The 18,154-nt window shown below is 51.4% G+C and overlaps 1 protein-coding gene across 13 annotated transcripts in view; it reads right to left on the bottom strand.

Moving 5' to 3' along the window:
* Nucleotides 1-18,154, bottom strand: part of Gtf2ird1 (GTF2I repeat domain containing 1) — an 87,348-nt gene that overhangs the window by 55,864 nt on the left and 13,330 nt on the right. For 2 of the 13 annotated variants that reach the window (XM_060382240.1, XM_060382241.1), the window contains exon 2: nucleotides 712-803. The exons of the other annotated variants lie outside the window; for them this stretch is intronic. The gene's annotated coding sequence lies outside the window, so the exon portion shown is untranslated. The remainder of the gene's footprint in view (nucleotides 1-711; nucleotides 804-18,154) is intronic. 13 annotated transcript variants of the gene reach the window in all.

Genomic DNA, 18,154 nt, shown 5'->3' with positions numbered 1-18,154 from the left:
GTAAGTAATGACTGTCCAGCGAGAGAGAGAGAATTAGTCTTTCCCAAGAATGAGCATCAAAGCACGAACAGCAGGAAATGCACCCAGAAGGTTGTATGCATGAATTTGTATATGTATGTAACAACAGTAATCACAGAAAAAGTGGCCATGAGGCTGAGCGTGGTGGCGCACGCCTTTGCTCCCAGCACTCTGGAGGCAGAGGCAGGTGGATCTCTGTGAGTTCCAGGCCAGCCTGGTCTACACAGCTCATCGAGAACAGCCAGGACGACAAAGAGAAACCCCACTTCAAAAACAAAACAAACAAACAAATGAAAAAGATGGGTGCAGGGTGGACACCTGTAATTTCAGCACTCAGAGAGGCAGAGGCAGGTGGATCTCTGTGAGTTCGAGGCCAGTCTGGTCTATGAAGCGATTTCAGGAGACCTAAGCCTAAACAGAGAAACCCTGTCTCAAAACAAATGAACAAACAAACAAAAGCCCAAAACAAACAAACAAACACAAAGAGTGGACACAGACTTTATTTATGTATCTATCTATGTGTGTAACAATAACAAAGTGGCCATGAATACGAGAGCTGGTGAAGGCGGAACTGTAGGTAGAGGACATGAGAGAGTTTGGAGGAAGAAAGAGAAGGGGAAAATGATGTTAATACATCTTAATTGAAGTTAAAAAAAAAGTTGCAACTTGGAATCAGGTTGTGGAGGTACAAACCTATAAGAACAGCACTCAGGAAGATCACCAAGAGTTCAAAGTCATCCAGAGTTCAAAGTCATCCTTGAGTGGGTATCCTTGGGCCAAGCATGCTAAATCAAAAAGAAAAGGGAGATGCGGCTCAGCTGGCAGAGTGATTTCCAGTCACGAAAGAAGCTCTGGGTTCGAACCCAGGCCTACATGATGGAGCACGCCTGTAATCCCAGCACCTGAGAGATTCTTGGCCACCCCTGGCCACAGAGCAACTTGTAGGACTGGGGGGTATTGCTCAGTGAGTAACTATGCCCACTCCAAAGCATGAGAAGCTGAGTTCAAGTCCCCAGCAATGGAGAAAGATACTTGTCTTAGTTGGCTTCTGTATGTGTGTGCCTGGGCAGGTTCAATGAACACACACACACACACACACACACACACACACACACACACACAGGCATGCTCTCACACATGCAAGAACCACAAATATAAATATATATAAACAGCCAAATGAAAATATAAAGTGTATCTCAACTGAAAAAAAAAAAAAAACAAAAACAAAAAAAACCCAGAAGATTCCAGTACTGCACGGAGACCAGGGGTGGAGTCACAGAACAGGGAACACCCAAGCGGCCCAAAGCCAAGACAGTCAATGCCAAGGAAGTACAGTGTTGGCAGATGGCCCCAGGGCTCACCCTGTTCTGTCTGCACTGGCGGGGGGCAGGGGGGCAACCTCAGAGTCCTCTGCTCTTTCCCAAGTTTAGGATCAGCTAAGTCCAGGTACATGTCTCAGTGACACTAATATCTTTTGTAAACCAGGCTTGGTGACACTCAATACTTTGCATCCCAGCACTCAGGGGGAAGAAGCAGACAGATCTCTGTGAGTTTGAGGCCAGCATGGTCTACAGATGAGTTCCAGGACAGCCAGGGCTACATAGAGAGACACTGTCTCTAAAACAAACGAACCCCGCCCCCTTTTTGAGACTGTTTCATGTAGCCCAGGTTGGTCTATAACTATGTAGCCAAGAATTACCTTGAATTCTGCTTCTCCTGCCTCCACTTCCAGCGTTGGGATTATAGATCTGCACCTGTAAACTGTGATGCAGGGAACAGAACACAGGGCTTCCTGAGCGCTCAACCAACGGACCTACAGTAACATCCATTTGCTACCTTTTGTTTTGTTTTTTTTTTTTTTCTGACAGGGCTTCCCTGTGTAACAGTCCATTTGCTACATTTTGTTTTGTTTTGTTTCCTTTAGCCCTGATTGTCCTGGAACTCATACTAGGATTAAAGGCATTTGCCACGTTCTTTGTTTTTGTTGGGGGGGGCAGTTTCTCTGTGGAGCCTTGGCTGTCCTGACCTCACTCTGTAGACAGGCTGGCCCCAAGCTCACAGAGATCCGCCTGCCTCTGCCTCCTGAGTGCTGTACACCACCACCGACACTGCTGCCCTATCTGCGACATTACAAGGCGCTGACACAGAACAGGCAGCCTGAAGATGACAGAGGGGTTGGCTCTGGCTTGGGCCAAGCATGCCAAAGCACACCTTCCATCCCAGCGCTTGGGAGGCAGAGGGGGCCTCTGTATACAGTGAGTTCCAGGCCACATAGTTCCAGGTCTATACAGTGAGACCTTTTCTTAGAAAAGGAAGGAAAAAAAAAAAAAAAAGGACGGGGGTAGCTTTGAAGGACAGAATGACACGGTGTTTTGACTTAAAAGGGATGTGTCTCCCCAAAGGCTTGTCTGTTGACGCTCCGCCCCTAGCTGGTGATCCTACTGAAAGCAACTGGACTGTGAGGAAGCCGCATCGGTGACCGGGAGTCACTGCTGAAAGGGCTAGGAGGAGTCGGGACTCAGGTGGAGGAAGTGGGTCTCTGGGGACTAGACTTGGATGAATGTCTCTTGTTTCTTTCCTTTCCCTCTCCTCTCTTCCCCTCATCTCTCTTCCTCTTCTTCCACCTTCCCTTCTCCTTCTCCACCTCTCTTCTCTGCTCCTGGATGCCATAGCTGAGCAGCCTCCTCCTTCTCCATCCCTGCCATCCCCACCTCATTCTCCCAGGACCATAATCCTCTGCCTCACCTCAGATCTAAAAAAAAAGGGGGGACCAGCTGACCATGGACTCAAACCTTAGAGACTGAATCAAATAAACCTTTCCCCCACTTAATTTTCTCAGGTATTTTGTCCCAGTATCAGACAACTGACTGACACACATGGCCCCAGGCCAAGCATGCCACCACCACCAAAGGTCAGCCAAGGCAAGGAGTGATTCTCCCCAACCCAGTGGAGGGAGCTGCACCCTGCCTATGCACTGAGTGTGAACTTCTGCCTTACAGAGGCAGATTCCACCGTCTCCAAATAGCATGGTTATAGGTTGAGCCTCCGTAATCTGAAAATCCAAAATCCAAACTGCTCTAGAATCCAACACGTTGAGTGCTGTTGCTATGATGCCACACGAGGTGAATCCCACCTTGACCTCTTGTAACGTTATGGGGGCACAGAGAAAAAAAATGGTACAAGATTACCTTCAAGATGGACATGACGGTACATGGTCATTCAGAGGGAGAGGCTTGAGAATAACCTTAAGCTTGAAGCCAGCATGGTCTGCAGAGCGAGTTCCAGATCATCTTTGGCTAATAAAACACAGCTCTGGCTTTATTTTTTTTTAATGTGTTTAAATTTATTTTATGTACATTAGTGTGAAGGCGTCAGATCCCTTGGAATTGGCATTACAGACAGTTGTGAGCTGCCCTGTGGGTGCTGGGAATTGAACCCATTTTCTTTGTAAGAACAGACAGTGCTCTTAACTACTGAGCCATCTCTCCAGCCCTCAGCTCTGGCTTTAAATAAACAAACAAATAAAAAATTGGTAGGCATGGTTGGGCTTACCTATAATCTAGCATTTGGGAAGTAGAAGCAGGAAAATTGGGAATTCAAAGGCAGCCCGGGCTGTTTAAAATTCTTGTCTCAAAAACAGTATCAACCAAGCACCAGGTGTGGTGACGCAAGGCTGTAATCCCAGGACTTAGAGGAGGGCAGAGGCAGGTGGATCTCTATGAGTTTGAGGCCAGCCTGTCCAGGACAGCCAGGGCTACATAGGGAAACCCTGTCTCAAAAAAAAAAAAAAAAAAAAAAAAACCAAAACAAGTCAACCAACCATTCAGCCGGATATAATGGCATACAACTGTAATTATAGCACTTAGGAGGATCAAGAGTTCAAAACCAGGGGCCTAGGGAGACGGCTCAGTGGATAAATTGCAGGCTGTGCAAACAAAAGACCTAGCTTTAGATTCTCAGCATCCAGGAAAAAAAAAGAGCATTCACCTACAGTCCCAGTTATAGGAGGCAGAGACAGGAGACACCCCAGGAGGCTCCCAGGCCAGCCAGACTAGCAAAAAGTCAGCAAGCCAGGTTCAGTGAGAGGCCCTGTCTGCGTCTGGACTCCACCTGTACTTCACACCCACAGACACCCACAGCTGGAAACAGCTGGAGGTACACAGCATGTTCAAGGCCAGCCCGAACTCCATAAGGCCCCATCTAAGAAAACACCAAAAATAAGAAATGAATAAAGAACACAAAACTATAAAACCCAACTACCAGCCAGCAAGATGGCTCAGCAGGTGAGACAGCTGGTACCATGTCTGCCAATCTGAGTTCAATCCTGGGACTTACATGAGGAAAAGACTCACGTCCGACAATCTGTCCCCAGAACAGACCTGCCCCTCCTTAACCTGAAAAAAAAAAGTTTTCTCTCACAAGCTGGAGAGGAAGCTCAGTGATCAGGAGCGGTCACTGTTCTTCCGAAGGACCCACGTTCAGTTCCCAGGACCCTCACTGGGTGTCTCACCACCTGTGATCCCAGGCTCTGTAGCTTCTGGCTGACCAGAGCTCCAGGTCTCATGCGCACATACCCGCACATGCATATACAAAGAATTAAAAAATAATAAAAGAAATCAAATTTAAAAATCAAATTACCTTCAGGCTACACGCAAACGGTGGAGTTGCAACAGGAACCCGATTTCTTGTTCAGACCTGAGTCCCATCCCCAAGGTATTTCATGATTAGACACAAATACTCCAAAATCCGAGGAAAACCCAAATCTGAGAGGCTTGTGGTCCCAAGAAGGGTCTGGCTGCAGCCTCAGGACCATGCGACAGGCTCCTGCGCTGTTCCCATGTCTCCTCACAGACCCACCCCACGTCCTCAGGCCCCGGGACAGACACATGGGCCTCCCAGAGGCTCAGAACCCTGCAAATTACAGGTCTGAGTCTGCTATTAAATTCCTTAAACTCTTCCCCATGAGAAACCCCACAGGAACTACCAGAGAAATCTAGATTTTTCTAGACCCCGGGCAAGGCTCTCTGACTCAGTATCACTGTCCTGTGGACCAGCTAGCTGAGCAGGTGGCAGAGCCAACTTGGGGAAGAAAACTCTCAGGCGAGCCCACAAAAGGCAAAGTCAAGCTCGCTTGCCACCCAAACACCGCCTCCGCACCGGCCGCCACCATATGCTTGTGTTTCTCCAAAAAGAAAGCCTGAGAGAACAAACAAAAAGGCAGTGTCTCCCGTCCTGGCTCGGGGAAGAATGCTGTTTTCTCCCAGCAAACAACAGTCCCCATTTCCTGTCCTATGGCCTGCCCGGAGGGAATGGGATTGCCCAGGGCCTTAGATTCCAGAACCCTGTCTGTGCTCTACCCATAGCTGGGGGAAATGTTACAGTCCACAGCCCTGCCTCCCTGCAGCTCCTGCCCACTGAGGCCTGAGTCCAGGCTGGATGGCCTGAGGGGATCTGTTTATTTGAGGAAAGGGATGAGTCAGAGCTTCTCTGTGTAGCCTTGGAACTCTCTCCTGTAGACCAGGCTGGCCTTGAACTTAAAGCTCCACCTGCCCCTGCCTCCTGAGTACTGCCACTACTCCTGGTTACTCGGGGATGCTCAGTGCGTCCCCATGTTTGCCCATATGCAACAGCCCTGATTTCATCCTCAGCACAGGGCGGGGCACGCCTAAATTTGATCCCTTAGGATGGAGGCCAGAGAACAGAAGCTCAAGGTCATCCTCAGCTACACAGCAAGTCTAGGTCAGCCCTGAGCTACAGGGGAAACTCTGTCTCAAATAATTGAGTTGAAATAAATTAGAAGAGCTTGTTGGAGATGCAGCTTGGTGGGAGAATTCTTGCCTGGTATTCATGATGTCCCTTATTTGAGGCCCAGCACCACAAATGTGTCTTCAGGTACATTTCATAATGGACACATTTCCGGTTGGTAGCCGGGCAGCCAGAAGCCTGTTTTATAGGGCTGCCCTTGACAACAAAGTGGAGAGGCCTCCCTTGTACTGGGTTCTGCAGTGTACACAAAGCACATATCCCTAAACGTGAGCAACATGCTCAAACTCAAGCAGCAGATAAAGGGTGGTGGGCATCTTCTTGGGTCTACACCAGGCTTAGGGCCCTTCCTGATATTACACGAAGATAACGACAGTCTCAGAGAGACCTACACACGCAGCGCTGTTCACTCCAGCCTAAAGGAGGAGATAAGCCAGGTGACCATCATGAATGGGTCCACACAGACGGCTTGGCAGTCAAGGGCATTTGCTGCTCTTGCGGAGGACCTGGTTCCCAGCACCCACACGGTGGTTCATAACCATCTGTAAACTCCTGACCTCTGAAGGCGCCAGGCACACATGTGGTGCACATATATACACACAGGCAAAAATGCACATAAGTTAAAATGAATTTTAAAAAAGATTCACATTGGCATGAAATATGTCTCAAGGCATGACGGCTAATATTTGTTATCCCAACACTCAAGAAACTGAGGCAGAAAGATTGCTGCAAGCTCCAGGACAGCTTGGGCTATATAGCGAGTCCCACTTTAGCCTAATACATACGAAGAGTTCTAGCTTAGCTTGGGCTACATAGCAATTCTCTCTCTGTCTCTCTCACTCTCTATGTGTCTGTGTCTGTCCGACTCTCACTCTCTGACGCTGTCTCTCACTGTCCATCTGACTGTCTCTGTCTGTCTCTCTGTCTCTCACTGTCTGACTGTCTCTCTCTTTCACTCTCTGACTCTGTCTCTTACTGTCCGTCTGACTGTCTCTGTCTGTCTCTCACTGTCTGACTGTCTCTCTCTCACTGACTGTCTCTGTCTCTCTCACTGTTTGACTGTCTCTGTCTGTCCACCGCTCCACGTCTAGGGAGCAGGTTTGGTGGCGACCGTCTCCACCCCTGAGCCACCTTGCTGGTCCTTGTTTAGCTTATCAGTTAAGACATGTTTTGAGGGGGTGAGAAGATGGTTTAGTTGGTAAAGGGTTTGCCCCTAAAGCATACAGACGGGAGTCCACCCCTACAGCATTCCTCTAAGAGGCTGGGGTAGGTGGCTGCCTGGCTCAGCACGGGGGGGGGGGGAGCGGAGGGGGGAGGCAGGTCGGCAGGCCTGCGAGTCTCCCTGGCCAGCTAGTCAAGGCTACTTAGAGAGCCCCAGGTCCGATCAACAGACTCTGTCCTTAAAAACAAGGTGAGGAGGGCCAGACAGACGGCTCAGCAACTAAGACATTCATCCACATGATGGCCCCTAACCCCTCTATAACTCCAGTTCCAGGGGACCCAACACCTCTGACCTCCTCGGGCACTAGGCCCTCATGTAACACACATAACTCATGCAGGAAAAACGTTCATACAAATAAATAAATATTTAAAAAATTAAAGAAAAAGGCGAGAGGCTAGAGAGATGCCACAGGGGTTGAGAGGATGCACTGCTCTTGCAGTGGAGCTGAGTTCAGTTCCCAGCATCCCCGCTGGGTGACTCAGCCACCTGCACCTCCAGGTCCGGGGCATCTGACGGCCTCGTCTGGACTCCTTGGACACCTGCATGTGCATGTGTGTATGTATATACGCATGTATGTATATGATATATAAGTATACGTATATACACAGAGTTTCTTTCTGCAGCCTGCGCTGTCCAAGAACTAGCTCTGCAGGCCAGGCTGTCCTCCAGATCACCAAATTCTCCTGCCACTGCCTCCTGAATGCTAGGATTAAAGGTGTGGGCCACCACTGCCAACTCAAAGATAGCTTTTAAGATAGGCTCTCCCGGGGGCTGGAGAGATGGCTCAGCAGTTAAGAGCACTGTCTGCTCTTCCAGAGGTCCTGAGTTCAATTCCCAGCAACCACATGGTGGCCCACAACACATTTATAATGTGATCTGATGCCCTCTTCTGGCATGCAGGTGTACATGCAGATAGAGGATTCATATACATAAAATAAATAAAAATTAAAAAAAAAAAGATAGGTTCTCCCATCCAAGTACTAACCAGGTCCGACCCTGAATGAGATAAGGCCTCACTAAGTCTCCCAGACTGTCCCTAAACAGAATCCTGTTCCTCCTGCCTCAGCTTCCCAAGGAGTGGGACCAGAGATGTGCACCACCATACCTGGCTTAGCATTTCAATTATTCTACAAGATAAAGACAGCCATACGATTCCAGCTGAGAATAAAAGCGAAGATATGAGCGCAAACACTGTGTGCTGTCAGCTAGGGGCACCTCCTAAATCCATCCCACTGCCAACATCTGGGTCTCGAGGGGCCTGCCCACTGCCTCCCCAAGCTCTGCGTCCAGGATTTCTGGTCCCTGAGGTTCCAAATTTACACATGTCTCCCTGGGACAATGTCTCACATGGACAGAATCACCCCAATGACATCAACTAACTTCTATTTCGGGGGGGGGGGCTCACCAGAGCCTTCTAAAGAGGACCTCTCAGGTGGCAGACACTTATCTTCCCAGCACTCAGCAACTGGAGGATGGATGACCTGAGGTCCAGATCAGCTTAAGCTAGCTATACAGCCAACCTGGGAGCTGGTGAGACGGCTCAGTGGGTGAAGGTACCTGCCACCAAGCTTCACGAATTGTATTTGATCCCAGGGACCCACCTGGTAGATGGAGAGAATCGATTCTATCAAGTTGTCCTCTGGCTTCTTCTATGTGCATGCATGACACACATATGAGCATATGCAAGTCAAATAAATCAAAATGCAAAAAAAAAAAAATTAAAGTAAGCATAAAAGATGGTCTCCGCCCCCAGGAGAGGCTGGTTTCATTTATGTGCAGCCTGGCTCAGGAAAAAACATGGCCAAGGTCACAATAGCTCACATTTCCTGTCCTTAGTTAGCCAGGTTGGTAAAATAAGATGTGAAAAGAAAATTTCAACCGATTTAGAAAAACACCCCGTATCCAAGCATGCTGCTGCAAGCTTGCAATGCCAACACTCGGGAGGCAGAGGGAAGAAGATCAGGAGTTCAGGGTCGTCTCCCATGACACAGCAATTCTAAAGCAGCGTGGATGGCCTCAAAAAAACGAAGCAGCAGGAGGAGAGTTAGAGACAGCCACCTCTGAGGCCACGGAGACGGCTCAATGAGTTATGGTACATGCCACTAAAACTGATGACCTGAGTTCAACTCCTGCTGAGACTCAGAAGAGATGGTAGGAGAGAATGGTAGGAGAGAGAGATTATTTTCTACCCTCTGTCAGACAGACAGACACACAGAAGTTCCCTCTCTATCTCCCTCTCTCTTTCAAGTAAAATAAACAAATAAACAATAAAATGTTTTAGGAAGAAAGAAACGCATCTCTCAGCACTAAGTATGCTCCCTCATCAAACCACCTCCATGAAGGTCCAGCGAGGACAGACTATTTACCCGGGGACACACCAGGACTTTAGAGGATCTCCCATGACCATAACTCTTACACCACTTGCAAATGTAAATTCTGGAACTTATTTTTTCTTTTGATACTAGACACTTAGATCCAGGATGTGTGCTTAACAGGTCAATGTACACCAGTTAGCCACTCCCCAGCCCCTCACTGGGGGATTCTAGGCAGGTGCTCTACCACTGAGCCCACCCCAGCCCCTCACTGGGGGATTCTAGGCAGGGGCTCTACCACTGAGCCACACCCCAGCCCCTCACTGGGGGATTCTAGGCAGGGGCTCTACCACTGTACTGCATCTACAATTATATAGGTTGTTTCTGTCTTCTGAGACAGTGTCTCCCTACGTAGCCCAGGCTGGCTCCACCTTATGGTAATTCCTGCTTCAGGCTATGGTTATTTTTAAAATTTGAACTTACATTCATTGGAGAAGGGAGGTGCCACATTAAGTATGTGGAGGCCAGAGGACAACTTTCAGGAGTCAGTATCTCCTTCCACCAGATAGGTCAGACTCAGTTTGTCAGGCTTGGCATCAGACACCATTTCCCTCTGAGTCATCTGGCCAGCCCCACAACCTATAGATTATTGAGAGAGGGTCTCACTATGTAGCCCAGACTTAGCCTTGAATTTGCAATCCCCCTGCCTCAGCATTCCAAGGGCTGGGATCACAGATGTGCCCCACCACACATGATGACATCCTTTCATATTCGAGGCAACAAGGTCTTTTAGATCGGGATCTCGGCACTCCTCCTGTCTGTTCCCTGGAGCCCCGTCTACTGGAAAAACATCGGACAGGCCGCCCAACCTCCACCTCCTGCAACATCAGGGCTGGATGTCGAAACGATGAAGAAAGAGTCCAGGTGTGAAAGTTCACGCTACGCAGAGTCAAAGCTAGGTCAAACCGTGACCTCGGACGACGAGGGAGATGGCAAGGCAGCTCAGCTGGCAAAGCACTTGCCATGCAAGGATCTGAGTACGACCTCCAGCGCCCATGTGACAAGCCCAGTGTGCGGCTGCCTCAGTGCTGAGGAGACAGAACGGCCCCTGGGGCTCACCAGCGGCCAGCTTAGCCTAACTGATGAGTCCTGGGCTGGGAGAAATTGTGTCTCAGAGAACAAGGAGATGCTCAGTGAGTACAGGGGCCTGACTGTGAGTCCTGAGAAGACGTGAAAAAGACGGATGCAGTAGCGTGTGTGCCTGTAATCCCAGTGCTTCCGTGGACAGACGAGAGACAAGAGACAAGACAAGGAGCCTACAGGACAGCTAGCCTGGAGAACACAACAGGAAAACAACAGAGACCCTGCCTCAAAGCAGGATGGAATGGAGAAGCAAGCCTCCAGACTGTCCTCTGACCTTCGCACCAGGGACACACACACACACACAACGCATGTATATGCACACACGTGAACACTCACACAGAACCAAGGTGTCGGGTAGCTGAGGATGACACTGGAGGCTGCTCTCCAGACTCCACATGTACACATACAAACACATGCACAACTTTTTTAAACAAGTGGTTGAACCAGGCAGGGGCAGGAGTCCTAAAACCTCGTAAATGCTGAGGGGCGTGGTGGCCCCATCTCGTTACAGTCTTGAGTGACAGAGACCAGGACCCATGTGCGCAAGCTCTGGGTTCCCCCGACAGACCCCGCCTCAAGGAACGTGGTGGGAGAGAAATGAAGGACAGTTTCCAACATCCACCCTGAGCATCCTCCAGCCATGCGCACACCCACACGTGAACAAGCATACATACATGCACAGATACCACGTAACATATGTGAAAAGAAGGAGCAACCCAAAGGGTTGGGTGCCGTAGAGGAGTGGGGAACTGGAGACAGCAGGCAACTGGGGAGCTGGCAAAGGGGCTGGTTTATAAAAAAAAAAAAAAAAAGTATTATTGCCAGGTGCAGTGGCACACGACTGTAAATCCAGCACTTGGGAAGGCAGAGGCAGGTAGATCTCTGTGAGTTCAAGGCCATCCTGGTCTACAAAGTGAGTCCAGCACAGCCAAGGCTACACAGAAAAACGCTATCTCAAAAAGCCAAACATATATATATAAAAACTATTATTATGGTCATCACTTGGAATAAATAATGTTTTTCATCTTTATTTTATTTTTATTTTACACACACTCTTGTTAAGTCGCCCAGGCTAGCCCTGCTCGGGAGCCAGGATGCCAAGCGTGAGGCACCATGCTTTGCCCAGGTATCTTCTCCTCCCCACACCCCTGTGAGACAGACCCTCACGGAGCTGGAGCTAGCCTCAAGCTCAGGATGTAGCTTAGGATGATGAACTCTCAGCCTTCCGGTCCAGGGCTGGGCCTGCTGGCATGTGTCACCATGACCCGTTGCCGAGGGTGGGAAGGGAGTCCAAGGAGGGCGCTGTGGCAGGTAAGCCCCGGCGGGGTCCCCCACAGCCAGGGGTAGTCTCCAACTGGCTCGGCAGCTTGGCATCCAGTGCACGGATCGCAGCCCCGCAGCAGCTTTCTTCTTTTCACTGTTTTCTGTTCTGTAATCGACCTAAGGCGCCCTGGTGTTACTTTAGGACCTGGGGACGCCAAGACGAGGCTTCATTCCCTCAAAACAGAACAGGCTCAGGACATGACACTCGCCTCCAAAGCCAGACGACACGGGTACACAGGACCCATGTCCTAGACAGAAGAGAACCCACGCCTGAAAGCTGCCCTTTGACCTCCACATAACACATATGCAAAAACAGATAAAAGTCATTAAAAAAAAACACCTTAAAAATAAATATTTGAAAATTAAAAAGGAAAAAGAAACACAAACATTCAGCATTGCTGCCCCACTCAGGACAGGAAAGGGGCCCCAGCAAGGCCAAGGCCAGGAAGCAGCACGAAGTTTCAGGCCCAGGACTCAGGCCACCTTCAGTAACACCAGGGTAGCAGAGCCGGGCACAGGGACAGGTTTCAGCTGTGGCCATTAGAAGTCCCTCCCCTCAGGAGCCCAGAACCCTAGGGAATGGGTTCAGTACAGGGGGTCAGAGCCTCAGGGTAGGAACTGAGTCCTCAGAGGACCGTGACAGCAGCAGGATGCAGCCACCCCAGCCCCAGCCTGCCCGAGGAGGGGAGGCCAGGCCTTGGTAGGCAGACAGTTCCTTTGCAGGGTCAGGTTTCCACCAGTTATTTAAAGCCTGGCTCCTGGCAGGCGACACTGGCAGCCGCCTGCGTGACCAGGATGAGAAATCACAGCGCTATCTGGGACCTGAGTGCCTATGGCAACTGGCGGCGTGGCCTTGGAGACTAATCTCCAGGCAGCAGGGCCTCCTCACAGGGCCCTGGCTGGGGAGTGGAGCAAGCCCCTGACACACACACACACACACACACACACACACACGCACACAGGGACATGACCAGCAGCTCACACACACTGACCCAGCAATTCTGTCCCAACACTTCAAGCTGGGAAGGGACATCTCAATGACAAGAAAATTGACTACTGGGATTAAAACCAGTGTGTGTATGTGTGTGTGTGTGTGTGTGTGTGTGTGTGTGTTCTTGCTGTTGTTTTGCTTCTTGAGGCTGGGCCTCAATCAGCCCAGGCTGGTCTCTAATTCTCCATGCAGCTGGAGATGACCCTGAATCCTGGTCCTCCCACTTCAACTCCCTAAGTGCTAAGGACAGTCATGAATCACGTATCACCACACCAATATATGTCACACTGAGGACTGGTCCCTGGGCGAGCACCCTACAGCTGAGCCCCAACGCCAGCCCCCCCCTTTTTATATAGGGTCATATGCAGCCCAGGCTGGCTGCCAACCTGCTATATAACTGAGGACGACTTTGAACTCTTGATTTTCCTGCCTCAGCCTCCCCGGTCCTGGGATTACAGGCGTGCAGCAGCGATATTATTCGTTTCACCACGACTGCACTTCTATGCAAGGCAGAAACACGGCAGAGTAGGGCTGTAGCTCAGCTGGCAGAACACTCCCCCAGATGCGAAAGGCCGGGCTCAGTCACCAGCAACGCATAAACTAAGTCCTCTTGAAGGGCTGTGTAAGACCTTCCCTCAAAAAACAAAACAAACAAAAACCCTCAGAAGACAAAATTAGCGACAAGGAAGAGGCACAACATGATGGGAGTCGGTAGGGGAGACTGGCTCCCCAAAGGATGCCGGAGCTGACCTCAGCAATGCAGTCATCCAGGAGGGACGCCTGCCCCACCCCAGCCCACAGTACCACCTCCCGGGCCACAGAGCAGAGCAGACTTTGAAGGAGTGCCAAATGACTGGCTGCCCAGGAAACCCAGCCGCCAGCCTGGGCCGCCCACGTGTCTCGGTCAGGGCCGAGCAGGGCAATGGCCTTGGCTGGAGGCTGGGCAAGCTGGTGAGGTGGGGATCAGGGTTGCACTGCTGAGGCGAGGTGCAGGAAGTGGTGGGTGAAAACACTGAGATGGGCCTTAAGGCCCTGAGACCAAGGGCCTTCAAGCAAACACGAACCATCCATACACAGCAAGGTTTAAAGCAGTGCCCCTCCCCCCGGGGGCGCAGGGGGTCAAGACTGGAGTTTGAGGGGCAGGGGTAATGCCAAGCGTGAAGCAGATAGGAAAACATCAGAGCAGTGCTTTGGGGGCACGAAGGGTCCTGAGGAGGAGACACCTGGAGTGATCCCAGATGGCCAACTCCTACGTTCACATGGGCACCAGTGCCCTGGGGAAGGAAGAAGGCTGGAAGGGAAGGAGCTGAGCCTCTGAGGAAAGGCTGCCCAAGGCACACATCGGCTAAGGGGCTATAGGGCAGGGTCCCTGGACTGGAGAGACGAGATCTGAGAGACAGGGTACAGTGACAACCTCGAGTGGAGGACAAGAGGTAAGAGAGCAGAACAGGGAAGGTAGAATCAAGGAGGCTAAAGAAGACTGGCCACCGACACCCTGGGAGAGGCAGGTCAAAGGTCAGGAAGGACACCAAGACGGGGGGGGGGGGGGGCAGGGGCTTGAGAGGCAGACGGAGTGGAAGGTGGAGGCAGTGGGAGTCTGGTAGGAAAAAGACACAAGGCCAGGCATGGTGGCACACACCTATAATCCAATCCCAGCAGCCAGGGAGGCAGAGGCAGGCGGATCTCAGCCGGCCTGGTCTACAAACCAGGTTCCAGGACAGCCAGGGCTACACAGAGAAAGCCTGTCTCAAAAAAAGAAAGAAGGAAGGAAGGAAGAAGAGAGGGAGGGAGGGAGGGAAGAAGGGAGGGAGAGAGAAAGGAAGGAAGGAAGGAAGGAAGGAGGGAGGGAGGGAGGGAGGGAGGCAGGGAGGGAGGGAGGGAGGAAGGGAGGGAGGATGAGGGGGGAAGGAGGGAGGGAGGAAGGGAGGGAGGATGAGGGGGGAAGGAGGGAGGGAGGGAGGATGAGGGGGGAAGGAGGGAGGGAGGGAGGGAGGATGAGGGGGGAAGGAGGGAGGGAGGGAGTTAGGAAGGAAGGATGGAGGGAGGAAGGGAGGGAAGAAGGAAGGAAGGAAGGAAGGAAGGAAGGAAGGAAGGAAGGAAGGAAGGAAGGGTCACAGGGTGGGCACCAATGTAGCTTCCTTCTTTAGGAAGGCTAGCAGGGTTGAATGGAGATACACAACTGCAGGTTGAAAACCATGTTCCCCAAAACCTCATACACTTATAGTTGAAGACGCAGCAGAGTTGAAGACTCACATCCTGTAAGACACCCAGTCTCCATACCCTTTCTGCAGCCACTGGCTGAAAACTCAGACCATCTGAAAGCACAATCAAGGATTCCCACCCCACAGCCATTTTCTGGTACCTTCCACATGATGGGAAGGCAGTACAGTGGCCAGACCCAAAAGCTTGATGCGGTAGGAAACTGTGGTCCCACCAACCTCCAGTTTTGTTCTGTCTACTGCTTTGAGAAGGAACCCAACAGTGACTGGTATACAGAAGGTACTCCATAGCAGGCACACATCAAAGAACAGAACACTAGGACAAAACATTGCTGGCCAATTCCTGTGTTGTGTGCACACCCAAGGTACACATCAGCAAACCAAGACATTGGGGTTGGCACTAAGTCAAATAACTTATTGTTTGCTTGCTTGAGATAGGGTCTCAGGAAGCCCAGGTTGGCCTCCTAACTTGCAATGCATCTGAGGATGATCTTGAACTCCCGATCCACCTGCCTCCTTACCAGGGCTGGGATCACAGCTATACAATAGGGGCCAGGTATACCGGGGCTGGGATCATAGTACATCTAGCTTAGGTGGTGCTAGGGATGGAATCCAGGGTTTCCTGCATATAAGGCAAATACTCTTATCAATGGAACTGCATCCCCAGCTCTAGGGCAGATAATATTATTTGGTCATCATAATACAGACGAGCAGCCCTCAATTTAAATGTTTGTATCTGGGTGACTGAACAATTGGCAGACAAGGAAGTAGAGGGTATCAGCACTGGCAAACAAAACCCTCCTGCAGACACTAAGAACTGCCTAGAATCCCCCAGTGAGGGGCTAGAGGTGTGTCTCAGTGGTAGAGGACCTGCCTAAAACCCCCCAGTGTGTGGGTGGGTGTGGCTCTGTGGCAGAACACCTGCCTAGAATCTCTCAGTGAGGGGTTGGAGTGTGGCTCAGTGGTAGAGCACCTGCCTAGAATCCCCCAGTGAGGAGCTGGGGGTGTGGCTCAGTGGTAGAGCACCTGCCTAGAATCCCCCAGTGAGGAGCTGGGGTGTGGCTCAGTGCAGAGCACCTGCCTAGAATCCCCCAGTGAGGAGCTGGGGGTGTGGCTCAGTGGTAGAGCACCTGCCTAGACTCCCCCAGTGAGGGGCTGGGGTGTGGCTCAGTGGTAGAGCACCTGCCTAGAATTTCTCAGTGAGGAGCTGGGGGTGTGGCTCAGTGGTAGAGCACCTGCCTAGAATCCCCCAGTGAGGGGCTGGGGTGTGGCTCAGTGGTAGAGCACCTGCCTAGAATCCCCCAGTGAGGGGCTGGGGTGTGGCTCAGTGGTACAGCCCTCACCTCACAAGTGCCTCCCTTTGTCTCAGCTACCTCATAGCAAAGGAGTATCAACAGTTGTGGACACAATAAGGACTACATGTGAGGCCACACAGACAGTGTGTGACACCAAGCTAGGCAGCCCTGAGTGCTGGTTACTGAGCGACTGTGATCACCACATGCTGCCTGACGCTATTGCTCCGACATCAACTCTCCCATTCTGTCCACGTCCCTCCACACTCAGGCGGAGCAGGGTGAGACAGGCAAACCTACCCTTTAGCTGGAGGCCCAGGAATCCCTGGCTCCCAGGGGCAGAAGCCAGCTTCTCCACACAGGTATACCAACACATGTATTCCAGTACAGGACGGCTGTCAGGATGGAATGCACAGAGGCCAGCGCAGAGGCAGCACCAGGCCCAGGGGCAAGGCTGTGGTGGGAGGCCCTGGCTGGTGTCTCTGGAGAGCCCCCTTGCCAGACGTAAACACGCCTTCTGAGAAGGTCTAGGAGGTGGAGGGGCATCAGGTCTTTAAGTGTCGGGAAATGAAGGCTGCATGGAAACCAGCCAGAGGCTCTGGGGATGATCTAACCCAGGCACTGGCTGGGGGCACGGGCGGGAGGACGACTCACCCTTCGGAGTCGGCTGCCCCACCCACCGCCTCCTGCCCTTTCACCCTCTGAACCAGTGGGTTGAGAGCAGAGCCCCAGGAAAGGCTGTGCCAAGCAGCTCAGGACACCTGCCTCCACCCGACAGACTAGATGGACATCTTCTCCACCTGCCCGCTGCAAACTCAGTTTCCCCATCCGAAACAGAACGTACACCAGGAGTTAAATTATTGGAGGGCTCTCCTGGACTGAGCCCCGGCAGGACTACAAACCCTTCTTCCTCGGTCCGGTCTCTTCCACTACCTGAGCCCATTTCACAACATCCTCTGTAGTCACTCCTGGCCCCAGAACCTGCGGACCCTGCCTCTACCTGAACATTCCTGTCCCCTAGGCCACATCATCCAAGAAAAATCTCTTCATGGACTCCATCCCAGCCCCCCCCCGGCCCAGTCTCAGTCCTGCGCCAGCCTAACCTAATTGCTGTGTGACTCTGATTAATTGCACAGAAACCCGTGCCTTGTGAGCAGCCTACAATCCCTAGGATAGAAAAGAGCTTAAGTTTTTATCTTATTTTTTTGAAGTCGGGGTCTCACGTAGCCTACAAACTCCCAATGTAACTGAGGTTGACCTTGAACTTCTGATTTTCCAGCCTTTGCCTCCCAAGTGCTGGGATCAAGGGCGAGCACCACCCAGGTCATGTGATGCTGCGGAGAGGACCCAGGACCCCATGCGTGGTACACAAGCTCTCTCCCAGCTGAACCTCATGCTCAGCCTGAGGAGCTGAGGTTTACACAGTTAACCCAACATCTCAGTACCTAACCAACAGGGACAGTAGTGGGGGACAAGATGAAGGACTGGCAGTTGACCAGAAATGCTGGTTCCAGGGAATGGATGGAAGCTTGGGGGTGAAAAAAACTAGAAGAGACAGCTGGGTGAAACGGTAAGTTTGGAAAAGACAATCATAAAGGAGCACTGACTGAGTCCGGAGGGACCCATCAGCTTCCAAACAAATGCTCACCAGGACCCCGGACTCACAGGCCACATGGCTGGGCTCTGACAGGCACTGCTGTCATTGAACCTGTCGTCCTCCTGCCTCAGTCCTGGAGAGCTGGAATTGCAAGTGTGTACCAACATGCTCCGCTGCTTCAGACTTACATTCACTGCCCTCTGGAACTCCTGGGATTCAACTTAAGCCCTCCTGAATGCTACCCAAACATCTTACAGCTGAGCCACACCCTCAG

Source organism: Meriones unguiculatus, chromosome 4, assembly GCF_030254825.1.
Source record: "Meriones unguiculatus strain TT.TT164.6M chromosome 4, Bangor_MerUng_6.1, whole genome shotgun sequence".
Taxonomy (NCBI): domain Eukaryota; kingdom Metazoa; phylum Chordata; class Mammalia; order Rodentia; family Muridae; genus Meriones; species Meriones unguiculatus.
This window is presented reverse-complemented; position numbering and strand designations above follow the sequence as displayed.